We start from the raw sequence: 14,054 nt of genomic DNA on the forward strand, positions 1-14,054 counted from the left end.
AATTTGAAAGTCAATTTCTCAAGACCATAACTTTTTCAATTTTTATGAGATGAAAGATTTACAAGTTTCACAAACAAATTCAAGGTGTCTACTTTAACTTTTATGCTTGGAGGAAGAGCTAAATCAACTTTTATGAGCATGTGATATGAGGATACATTATAGGTCATTTTTGACCAATACCATTGAACAAGTGATTTTCCTCAACTTCAAAAATGCATAACTCATTCATCCCAAATCCAAATAAGGTAAAATTTGTGACCATTTTGAAGGTTCTTGAAGGAGATACAACTTTGAGGATTACACTTTTCTCATTTGGATCTCACATAAAAAGTTAGCCAAGGTGGAATAATTGAACATATGGCTTAACACTTAGAAAATATTTTGACATGTTGAAATTTCCAAACTTCCACCCCAAAATTCACCATGATACAACTTACAAATGGAAAAGTGTTTAACATAAGAGTTATTCCTCTTGATCTAACCTTTCCAAAGAATCCAAATTCATTCATTTTGGATAAATTTTGAGGGGTTTGCACATGACTTGAATAGGGTTGTATCAGTTGATAAGAATCATGTTTCAAACATCAATACATCTTTGCCTTGCATCACAATTCTCATTCAGACTTCATTTCACTTGCATTTGGACCTAATTGAGTTGCTTCATGGGTCTGTACATGCCCATGCAAGCGTGCACTTCACACTGCCAATTTTGGAAGCATTTTCATGTGTGCAAATATCACTTATATTTTGCTATAAATAGAGGTCCCTTGCATCAATTTGAAGGACCTTGCACGCCAGCTTTGCCTCCAACCATTGAAACCCTCACAATTCAAAGGAAAACCTGATAAATTTCACTTATAATTTGAGTTTGAATCTCACTGTTTGGAGATTCAAGAACTCCAGGATCCAAAGCCTTGTACCATTCCTAATCTTCTTCTGCAAGCTCCATAAGCAAGATCAAGCACGAATTGAAGCAAATGAGATCCAGTTCTGCACATCATTGAAGGTATTTTTCCATATTTTTCTTTTCTTCGATTCTCCCTCAATTATCATCAATTCTCTTGGATCCTTGGTTGTCTGAAGTCCTATCAATGTAGGCAATAAGATTGAGTTGCTTTGAGGTCAAATCGAAGCAACTCAGTTCATACACCTCAAAATTCAACTTAGTGTATCTCTTAATATACTTGGAGTTAAGTTAAATTGAGGTGATATTCGTGATCTACGCCATTTTTCCTTTAAGATCATTTCCTCATTTTTCATTTATGTGATGGTGATGAGTGGACCAGTCTTGTCAAGGTCTCCTGAGAAGATGATCGGCGCTTTGCTCCGGGAATGAGGTGGCGTGGTCCTGAGCCATCTGATCAATTCAAATTGTTTTAATCTTGAGCGCTCGTTGTGAATACCAGACGTGTGGCGCACTGTCTTACGCGTATCATGGAACGCGCGTTTTCCACCACTTGATCTGCCACCTCAATTAATGAGGGAGATCAAGTGGTCCACGTTTTTATGATTTAGTTGATTTTCATTTTATTTCTTTTATTTTCATTAATTCATATTAAATTTAATATTGATCCAAAAAATATGAGAGTTTCACCAATTTTTTTTAAATAAATTCCCCTTTCAATTTCTAAATTAAAATTAATTTTTGGATCATTATTAATATTATTCATGATTTAATTTATTTTGTGAATATTTTTAATTTTTTAAAAATACTTTTAAGTTTCCAATAATTCTGAAATTTTTTCTACAAGGTCCTTTGACCTTGTTTGACCTATGATAAATATCATGGCCATTTCTTTGGTGTTTTGATGAGGTTTTAGGAATTTGACAAACCATATTTAATTTAATGCATTATTTTTATTATTTTTAATTTATTAAATGCCTAACAAATTGTGTAGAGCCATTTTAATTGACTTTGTGAGTTTGACTTGTGTTGTTGGGCATTGGTCAAGGTTGATTTGACTTTGTTAGGTTAAGATCATTGGATTTAGGGGATTGATGGAATGTACTTTCCATCTCCCAAAATGAATGAATGATCTTAACATGGTAAAATTCCTCCTTTCATGGTATTGTGTAGAGACTTGGCCTTTTTTCCTTCCTTTGGAAGATGTCTTGTTCAAGGATCCATGCTTATGATAAGTGGGTTGAGTGTTCTCCAAAGAATGACTTAAACAAAACAAAAGCAAAAGCAATACTAACTCCTAACTCATTAACAACTAACATTTAATTTCAAGTCATTTACTTTTAATGCACTTTAATTTTTAAGCCTTATTCATTTGCCATTATTCATACCATTCAAGTTGTTTATGTTAATGTCATTTTTACTTTGTCCACTTAGACCATATTTTGTGATTGTGTATATTGTGATTGTTTGTGTGGTCTTTTGACCTTAATGCACATAATAAGAAAAAAAACCTTAAAAAATATGTTGTGTGGACTGTTGGTGTGATCTGCGACAATTGGACTTAGAATTTAGGCAACATTCCCTATGCAAAGAACTTGGCCAATGCCAACTTTCATGAGGCAAAATGCTTGTGAATTGAAACTTCATCTAATACATCGTTGAAGATCCATTTAATTTCATCAACAACATGATCATTATGAAGCTCTTATTTTGAACCCGTGACTTATGTCATCTTGGAAGTCATCAGCTACATGGGCAAAACTTGAAGAAGATCATGGAGTTGTTAAGCTTGGATGTGTCTATCTTTATTTGATGCCTTGCTCTTCAACTTGCTATTTGTGTATTGATTTTTGTGTGATTCTAAAGTCCAAGGGAAATTTGGGTTTCTATATGACATTCTTGTCTATTGAATTGCAGCCCATTGATCAGATCTTTTCAACTCTCAACTTTTAAATTTATGCTTAGGATTAGTCTCTTCATCTCATCCCCATTTCTTTAATTTCAAAATCTCTCCTTCCTTTTAAAATCTTCTTTACTTGTGTCTATTTTCTAAACTTTGACCTTATTGCAAATTAGAAACTTTGGCCTTATGCCATTGCATTTTTAAAATCTTTTCTTAATCAAACTTGTAAATGAACTTAACTATACTTGACTTAAAATTTCAAAAGCCAAAAAGAACTAAAAATCATTCAAACCATTTTAGGCCCTTGTGCCTTTCAAACTTAAATTTTGTCAAAAGCAATGCACTCACATTGAAATTGATACCACAAACTACGAGGTTTTGATCCTTCATTTTTATGTTGGTACGTAGGCACAAATCCAAAGGTCTTGTCAAACACAAAAATATAATTAATAAATTATTTTCTCATACCCCATTCTATTTATTGCAAAAATCATTTTGTACAAAAACACATATGCACACAAAAAAGGGCTCCCTAGGAGTACCTAGGACACTTTGGGTGCTAACACTTTTCCTCTGTGTAACCAACCCCCTTACTTGTAATCTCTGGCATTTTATTAGTTTTGATTTGAGAACTTCTTATTTTTGGGATTTGTTCGTACTTTTCCCTTTTCCCTTGGAAACAATAAAAGCGCGGTGGCGACTCTGGTTTTATTGACGTCTAGCTTATGCATAGCTTGATGGTCATGAGTTTACCGCTACAGGTATGCTTTAGTCATGAACTTGTATGATAAATTTCTTATGCTTCACAATAGGTACACTCACTACTAAATTAGGAGGTTCACCAGTACTTCAAGACTTCCTAGATACTTTCTCTTTTATGGACACTTGCTTGAGTGTCTTGTGATGAGGCTTTAGATTCCATTGCATTTGATTGCCATCATCGAATAGTCATGTCCATTAAACCCTAATGATTTGGTTTATATATTTATTCTCTTAACCTTTCATGCTTGACTTATCATAAGACATTAGTTTTCTTCATCAAAAGTTGACGTCCTCGTTAAAAGCATATCACCTGCAAAACAAGGTTCGACATGTTTCATAGTGCCTCCTTGATGTCCATGGCTTCTGCGGGTCTTGGAGACGTTTTGACCCCAAGGAACCCCTATAAGAAGAGAGATACTTAGAAGGGTAAGTATGATGTAGTCGTCCATAATTTATCTCAACTTTAAGAAAAACTATCTAATATTTAGAAAGAGATGGATAGGTTATTTAATCTTAAGAAGGGGGTGGATACTCACATCTCTTCTTCTACTTTAGCCACCAAGGTATCCGAGTTACAACCATCTTGGAGGATAAAGAAAAAGGATATTAAATAGGAAAAACTTCTATAGCAACAATGACCTATAAGTATAATGCGGTTAAAGATGTCTTGCAAAAGGAAAAAGATTTTTGGGCCAAGGTGTAAGAGGCTCATATTGATAAATTTACAACAACGAAGAGAAGAGTCGAAGATGCTATTGATGAGGGTCTTATGACCATTTTAGGATCCTTTAAAGATGAGGATCATCTAGTAAAATTGTTATGTCTAGGAACTCAGATCCCCTAGTCAGAGTTGGACCCAAAGAAAGTGGCATGGGAAGGTGCCATAGTTAGAGACAATGATGTCCCCAGATGGGACCTGATGAATAATTTGTTGTGAATTCATTCGTCTTGTGCGCCTTTGTTTCTATTTTAGGCTTTGTAATTACATTATCGTTATGTCAATTAAACTTCTTTTCTACTACCAAGTTGATTTAGTGGTTTGATGTTTCCTCTTGGTTGGGAATTGTGGTTGCCTACTATGTTTTAGTTCATCAGTCTCAGTTCACCCATCTCATTCATTAGAAACAGATGTATTCTATGGAATTTTGTAATTACCCATCCTATTTTTTGTCAACTGGCGTAGTTCTTCAGTGTTGCTGGGGGTTGTCCCTGATCAAGAGTTGGGTCTCATTCCTTGCCCCTAGGTTCGAGCATAGTTCAAGGTTGATGTCTTCGGGATCCACCACCTACACTCTTGAAGTAGTTATCTCCTACAGGGGGGGGGGGGATTTCAACTTCGACTTAACTCACTTTATTTCTTTGACCCTACTTTTTGAAAGGCAATAACTAGTCCGCTGTCGCACACGGGTCAATAATGAGAATTAAAAATATAGTAAAACGGGAGCGACACTCGAGTCGTATTGTAAGGACTCTTGAATATTTTTAACCAAATTATCGTAACAATGAGGGGGGGGGGGGGTTAAATTTTTCGATTAAGATAGCGATAACAAATAATTGATTATGAATAAGTTAAAACAACTGATCTACTGATTTGGGTTCCGACTTATCACTGGTTATTATAACGCCAATCCCCTAAAGAGATTCTCTATTCTTATTCGATTACAATACCCAATGACAAGCACAATTGGTATTATATGACATATGTTCCTAATTTCCGAATTAAGTAAACAAATTTAAGCAGTCGTGAATTAAGCAAACATGACTTAATCAAATGTGATAACGAAAAAGCTATGTTAACGTGATTAAAGTTAAGGATCATACAAACAATCAAATTAAATCAATATAATCTATGAAAATGGAATTAAGCATACACAAATCCCAAATAAAATTGAGGGAGCTGATTCCTTTGTGCCTTGGATTGTAGACTCATGGTGGAGATGCGGAGATTAGATTTAAGCTTTCTTCAAAAGACAAGAAAATGATCAATGAAGCAATTGATTTGGTTCTAAAATGGCTTGATGTGAGTGAGATTGCAGCACAAGATGATTTTTAGTATTATGGAAATGTTATTTCAAGTGTGTTTGATCCAATCATTGTAAATTCAGCTACTGTTGTTGGGTATCCTCTTAATAATAGAAAGAATAGTCAGATATTGTCACTAGCAAAATATAGTTTTCAGATAGTATATTCATGTATAAGAGAGAGAGAGAGAGAGAGAAAGAGAGAGAGAGAGAGAGAGAGAGAGAGAGAGAGAGGATCAAATGAAATAAAGGTGTTAACCTTTATAACATGAAACTTCTGATAACTCTTTATTGCATATCCATTAACGGTTTTGTTAAAGTTTTGTAAGACGTTAATTTTTATACATCTTGTTGACATATCAAATGATTTTAGATTGATGTTAAATTTTATATAGATGATCTATATGATAATAACTTTCAATCCAACAGTGGAGTTTGTTATACAGATATGTAGTGAAGAGTTATCGGAGATGTCATGTTTCTAAATTTCTCACCTTGGTGTCATTTGATCCGGACCCATATATATATATATATATATATATATATATATATATATATATATATATATATATATATATATATTTGTTTCATTGCAGAATCAGAAATGGATGGAGAATTAGTAGTTGTGGAGAAGTACGGTAGATCCGAGCTTCCGATGCAATGGAGATGGGGTTGACCTACAAGGTTAGCATCTGGGACTTGGATCACATGTATCCTTTTTATAGGGTAGTTCCCATGTGATGTGAATGTTTTAGAAGAATTGTAACTTCATTTGAGTGATCATCCGATGACCATTATGGTTGGCCTAAAATAGTTTCCCACTAGCCCTTGTGTCTGCGTGGCAATGCAAAGGTTTGTCGTATCTACCTCGTCCGCCGATCATTTTTCAGCTGCTCTGGGAGATCAAGAGGAGGTGTTTCTGTTTCTTGAGAATTCACGTCTTTAATATATTGCTTCAAATGTCTTTTAGAAGGTATCCTCACTATGACTATTGAGAATTAGAACACTTTAGTGGTGCATGTGAGTGACTTGATGCGTCAATATGGTTTAGTATACCATCACATGATTTTTTAAGATTCATTTTCTCATTTCTTTGAGGTATATTTCCTGTTTCATTGTTATCTATGTTCCTTTGATATTTCCTTTTCCTATGTTTGGTGAAAATTACAAACACCATGAGTGAAAAGTCAACAGAAGCGCTACTACAAAAAGTACACACTACAAAACCCATTTCAGCACGGTTCATTGAATGACCGTGGTGACATCTTAAAAATCAGACGCCATCATTTTATTTGTTTGTTAATTAAAAATTATTTACATTTTACCACGCTTGCATAAAGCAGCCGTTGCGAGAACTCGTAAAATTCATGTGTTTTAATCTCAGCGCCAACAAATTTGTAATTTCTTTAATATTATAGTGGAGCTTATTTATTTATTTATTTTAAAACTAAATATAAGCAATATTTCACCATGGTTGAATATTCCAACCATGGTGATATATTTTCCTTTTTTATTTTATTTTTAAATGGTTAAAAATTGGCGCTTTGATAAAATCAAATTAAATAAATGATGTATCACCACAGTTGAAAAAACCAACTGTGGTAACATGTTATATTCTTATTCAAGAAACAAGATTTAGATTGTCATGTATATTCAGATTCCACTGCCTTATGAAATGTAGCACACATTCAGCACGTAGGGAACCGTTTGAACGCTAAAAAGTGTTTCATTTCCATTAACAAAGAAAACTATCATACATTTCATCTCCAACTCATTCAACATAATTTCTTTACCATCATTATCGCTTCAACCTAGCTCTTTTGGAATTGTGGAAAAAACTCCATCAATATCGCTTCAATAAACATACAAAGCAGTGAAAAATGAAGGAAAAACTTGAAGGAGGAACACAAGGATACTTGCAAGAAGGAAGGATGAAACTCACATGATTTCGCTCTTTGACTTGTTAATCACGCTTCTGATACGTAAAATATATCTACCATGCATGTAATAGTAATTTTGTTGAGATATGTTAGGTTTATGTTATTATTATTGTTGTGTTATTGAGATACTGTAGTGTCGCAACCTGAAAAATACAGTGGTGCGAAAAAACAACCGGCGAGAGAAAAAGACAGAAGAGTCGCCACCGTGTGTTATTTATCCCAAAGGAGGGAAAGGAAACGCTCGAAGTAAACCTGAAAAAGGAAAGGACAAGACGGAGTCTCGCAACCAAATCTTGGGTTCGGGAGTCGGTTATGCGAAGGGAAGGTATTAGCACCCCTACGCATCCATAGTACTCTACGGGATCCACTTTTGTGGTTTTTTGTCTAAAGGGTGTGGGTTTACCTAATGTGTTTATTTACTAAAAAGGTTAAGAGAAATGACTCGCGCGGATGTCGCATCCACTGCATACGTATCTCACCTGAATATGAGAATCAGAGTCTTCGTAGCTCGGCTGACCTATGGGTTAGGGGTAATTGTGCTCGCTAAGACATCGCGTCTTATGCCTACGTATCTCATATGGAATGAGAATCAGAGCAAACCGTAGTTCGGCTAACTACGGGGTTGTGGATTGGGTTTTGGACGAACGACGTCACTACGCAATCTACCGGATGCTCGACCTTTGGGGACTTACTCGCCTGTAGTAGAAGGAGTTAACGTGTTGCTTTGGGCTTTAGGGTTTGTTTGCGTTGTAGGAACGCGCATGCAAAAAGGAAGTCCTAGGCGAAGGAACAGTGCTACCTGTGGGGATACGAATACAAAACACCAAACATGTATCTCAAAGTAAAATGCCACCAAGGGGCTCAAACATTGCCTCCTATCGAGGTCTTCCAGCTAAGAAAGCGATAAAGTACGAGAAAGGGAAAAAAATTACCACACGGATAAAGATCCGAAGCTATAGCAGTTAAAGGAGCAAGAAACCCTGAAATCTCTCCAGCTGGACCGTCAAAGGAAATCAGTCAACACGAATAATCAAAATAAAACTCCAGGGGGTATCCCACAAATAAAGTGGGAAACCACGCGAGTGTCTCTGCAAAAGTCATGTGAGCCCTCACAAAACTCGACAAAGGGTTAGAGCAGCAGGATGAAATCGAGAGAAAACAATGCCATGGAAACACAAAAACAGGTTAGAACAAAACAGAACAAAAAGCAAATACTGTCACGTTCGCGACTGCTTCGCTTAGCGAAGGCTTAGCGAAGCTTCGCTACAGGCTCGCCTAGCGAAGCGGCTAGCGAAGGCCTGCGGGTTTTGGATTCCTCCTTGATAACAGTTCGATCTCTATGATCCGAAACCCTGTGGTATCCATCTCATAAACGAAAATGATTAAAACATTCATGGTATTGTTACACATATTCATACATAAATATAAACCCACGGGCAAAACCAGATGTTACCTCATACATTCATAATATTCAAATTCGAGGCGTAAGGTAATAGGAACAAAGGCATACCTGATGAGAGAGACTGATTTAGGATTGAACGGTACGGCCGGATCTGCAAAGTAGTACTAGGGTTCGTGTGAGACGGAGTGAACTTCTCAGAGCTGCCTGAAGGTTGCTGCAGAGTAGTTCCTAGGTTTCTTTCTCCAGTCTCTGGTCTTTTCTGTTCAGCCAGTGTTCAGTAGTCCTCTCTCTCCTTTTTTTCATTGACCACTCTGGTATTTATAGGCCAAATTTCGCAGCTTGTGGGCTTTGAATGAGGACAGCTCAGGCCCAAAACTGTTCTGATATTTTCTGAAATACGCGCCCTTCGCCTAGCGAAGGGTCTGCTCGCCTAGCGAGCATGATAGTACTCTTCGCTAGGCGAAGCATCTGCTCGCCTAGCGAGCATGACAGCTCAGCAGCAGATTCTTGCTTCTTCCAGCTTGGCGATTTGTACGGTGAGTAGGCCTCATCTGGCCCTGTTGGTAGTACCTCAAGTCTTTTCCTTGTGTTGACTGATCATTTGAATAAAACCCACAAAGTGTCTTTGATGATGTCCGAGCTTCTTGGAGCTAATTCCGATTGGCATGATGCAATGTAATATGAAACACTAAATGGCCTAAAAAATGAATGCATGAATGGGGAGGGAAAATTTTGGGGTGTTACAGCTGCCCCCATTCAATCAACTGGGGACCCGAAAAGAAGATAGCTGCGGCTTTCGCACTTTCGAGGTATCAAGGGATTGAATACAATAGAAGCCCAAAAATTTGCACTGAAGTGAAGTGAAGTAACAATGCCTTGAAAGAAGAATCCGTCTGGTACGGTGAGAGTCAGTCCGAATACCGAAAAAGAATGCTAACCTGGATACCAAAATAAATGGTAACACAGAAATAACCATGGCCTGAATGCCGCTCATCAGTCTGAATACTGGAAATGACTTCGATCTGAACATCGGGAAAACGGGCCTGAACGCCACTTCGGTCTGGATACCGGGAAAACTGGCCTGAATGCCATAAGTTACGTCGACCTGATCGTCGGAAACTTCTCCGATCTGAATATCGGAAAACTGGCCTGAACGCCACTTCGGTCTGGATACCGGGAAAACTGGCCTGAACGCCACTTCGGTCTGGATACCGGGAAAACTGGCCTGAATGCCATAAGTTACGTCGACCTGATCGTCGGAAACTTCTCCGATCTGAACATCGGAAAAACTGGCCTGAATGCCACTTCGATCTGAATATCGGGAAAACTGGCCTGAATGCCACTTCGATCTAAATATCAGAACACTAGCCTAAATGCCACTTCGATCTGAATATCGGAACACTGGCCTGAATGCCACAAGTCGCATCGACCTGAACGTCGGACACTTCTTCGATCTGAACATCAGAACACTGGCCTGAATGCCACTTCGGTCTGGATACCGGAACATTGGCCTGAATGCCACTTCGATCTGAATATCGGAACATTGCATGCCTGTCAGCATTGGCAGAAATAGGGAAAGATGATAGAGGCGGCGCATGGGCCAATGACACTTGCTGGAGATAACCAAGGTGAGTCATGAACAATCTTCAGTCTGAGTACTGGAAACAATTTCTAGCTTATCACTTGGGATATCGAGAATGTTTCATGCTTACATGCGTATGTTTGAATTTTTCAATGGCGTAATGCTCCATGAAAATGGAAATGCTACGCGATTTGGAAGGATGCAATGCAATATGATTCTACATGCAGGGATGCGAAATGCTGGGTAAAATGCCAAGTTGAGGCAGGGGACCTGCTGGGGAAATGATCACCATCCTCTGGGCCCTGGCAAGGCTACCGGAGATGCACAGCACAAAGAATTATGTGGGGAAATGACCCGTCACACGGTGTTCTGGCCATAGCGAGACTCTGATCGGGGAAGGAATGGCATTGGAAGCCTGCTGCTGAGGAAAGCTACAATGATTCTGGCAACCATGATTTGCGAGAGATGACTCAGCAGGGGAAGCAAACACTGATACGGTACCGAGGTTCTGCTTCAAGGAAAGAAACCATGGATCTGGCATTGGGATTATCGATCTGGCATCGAACTCTAAGGAGCAGCCACTTCTGCTGGGAAGATACAGTCTGGAACTATCAACTCTGCTGGGGAGTGTATGTCCTGAAACAACCGCTTGAGGAAGTACAATGGTGAGAACCTGCTGGGGATTGAGGAATCCAACGCTCTGATCAGCTCTGCAGGGATAAGACACCGAATTTGTCTGTTGGCGACTTCACTGGGGAAGATATTCACGATCGTCCGCAGGGGATTTTAAGGAAATGCCCCGAGGGTACCTGTTCTGAATAGACGATCCAAAGCACTTAAAATTTACAGCAATTTTAAATGTTTATTAAGCATGTACCTGTAAAGCCCTTATGTGTCATGATGCAATGTTTATCAAAAATTCAGACGTCATTTTTGCAAACAAAACAGTAAAATGAAAATGAAAACAAAGATATACTGAATAACATGATTTTATTGATTGAATGGCCTCTGAATAGGCATTTACATTAGGAAGCAATCCCTGGAAAGAGGTAATCGCACAAAAGATAAAAACAGAAATTAATCTAATGGCAATATGAAATGGATTTCTATTGGGTTCCAATTCTGCTATGACTTGCCAGTCTTCAAGATCCTCCAGATGATCAGCCTTCTGAAAAGGTGATTGGACTGTTTCCTACCTTTCGAAAATTTCCAGTCATCGGCATGAGATGAGATTCATAACTACTCAGAACGCAGTCATTCGCTTAATCCCTAACTTTTGCCTGGATCGCCCTTTTCGGGTTTTCAATCCACCGGGATACCCATTTTTGCCTAAGTTGCCTTTTCAGGTTTTCAACTTACCGGGTGTACAATCTTTTTTTTATTTTTGTTCCTAATTTTTGCCCGAACCTTTTCATTTTTTTGGTTCGCCGGGATGCCCATTTTTTGCCTGGACTATTCTTTTTACTGTCCAGCGGGTCTATTTTTTGCGAAGTATTTTTTAACTGCGTCTGAGTTCACAGGGGAAGTGAAGTTTTCACCATCCATAGTTGCAAGCATTAAGGCCCCACCATCAAAAACCTTTGTGACAATATACGGTCCATCATAGTTAGGAGTCCACTTGCCCCTGTGATCTGTCTGAGGAGGAAGGATCCTTTTCAAAACTAAATCTCCATCTTGGAAACAACGAGGACGCACTTTCTGATCAAAGGCTCTCTTCATCCGACTCTGATACAACTGCCCATGACAAATGGCTGCCATTCGCTTCTCTTCGATAAGACTCAACTCATTGAACCTTGTCCGAATCCATTCAGCTTCGTCTAGCTTGATATCCAACAAGACTCTTAGAGAAGGGATCTCCACTTCAACAGGTAGGACTGCTTCCATACCATACACAAGGGAGTAGGGGGTTGCCCCGGTCGATGTACGTACTGAAGTGCGGTACCCATGCAAGGCGAAAGGTAGCATCTCATGCCAATCTCTGTACGTGACGACCATCTTCTGCACAATCTTCTTTATGTTCTTATTTGCCGCCTCAACAGCGCCGTTCATCTTAGGGCGGTAAGGGGAAGAATTGTGATGCTGAATGTTGAAGTTCTGACACAACTCCTTCATCATTTTGTTGTTGAGATTAGAACCATTATCATTAATGATTCTTTCGGGAATCCCATAGCGACAAATGATTTCTTTCTTGATAAAACGGGCAATCACATGCCTGGTGACATTCGCGAACGACGCTGCTTCGACCCACTTGGTGAAATAGTCGATGGCAACAAGGATGAAGTGATGCCCATTGGAAGCTGTCGGCTCAATCTTTCCAATCATATCAATACCCCACATAGAAAACGGCCACGGCGAAGTCATCACATTCAGAGGATTTGGCGGCACATGCACCTTATCAGCATAAATCTGGCATTTATGACACTTCCGAGCATATTTGAAACAATCTGATTCCATGGTCATCCAGTAATAACCCGCTCTCAACAATTTCTTAGCCATTGCATGTCCACCGGCATGAGTACCGAAGGAACCTTCATGAACTTCCTGCATTAACATGTTCGCGTCGTGTCTGTCCACGCATCTGAGCAAAACCATGTCGAAGTTCCTCTTATACAACACATCGTCTTTGTTCAAGAAGAAACTGCCTGCCAATCTTCTCAAAGTCTTTCTGTCATTGTTGGATGCCCCTGCAGGGTACTCTTGATTCTTCAGAAAACACTTGATATCGTGATACCAAGGCTTGTCATCGGCTACCAGTTCAGCAGCAAACACATACGCGGCCCTGTCAAGGCGCATCACATCGATCCTGGGAGCATGGTTCCAACGAATTACCTTGATCATGGAGGACAGAGTAGCAAGTGCGTCTGCCATCTGGTTCTCATCACGAGGTATATGATACAATTTTACTGTTGTGAAGAAAGTCAACAGTCTTCTCGTGTAATCTCTGTAGGGGACCAGAGTGGGCTGGAGAGTATTCCAATCACCATTCACTTGACAGATCACCAGAGCTGAATCTCCGAAGATGTCCAAAGTCTAGATTCTCAAATCAATGGCTTGCTCAATACCCAAAATACAGGCCTCGTACTCAGCTTCATTATTTGTGCACTCAAAAGTCAAACGAGCGGTGAAAGGTATGTGGGCACCTTTCGGAGTTGTAATGACAGCACCAATTCCACTTCCTCTAGCATTGACAGCCCCATCAAACAACAAAGTCCACTTTTCGTTTGGATCAGGTCCCTCCTCAACAACTGGCTCTTCACAGTCTTTCATTTTGAGGAACATGATGTCTTCATCAGGGAATTCAAACTTCATCGGCTCATAATCATCAATCGGTTGCTTGGCAAGGTAGTCTGACAGAATACTCCTTTTGATGGTCTTCTGTGACGTATACTGGATATCATACTCTGTTAAAATCATCTGCCAACGGGCAACACGTCCGGTGAGAGCCGGCTTCTCGAATATGTATTTCACTGGATCCATCTTAGAAATCAACAAGGTAGTATGGTTCAACATATACTGTCTCAGTCGGCGAGCAGCCCAGGC

The sequence above is a fragment of the Lathyrus oleraceus genome, chromosome 1 (assembly GCF_024323335.1).
Source record: "Lathyrus oleraceus cultivar Zhongwan6 chromosome 1, CAAS_Psat_ZW6_1.0, whole genome shotgun sequence".
Lineage (NCBI taxonomy): Eukaryota > Viridiplantae > Streptophyta > Magnoliopsida > Fabales > Fabaceae > Lathyrus > Lathyrus oleraceus.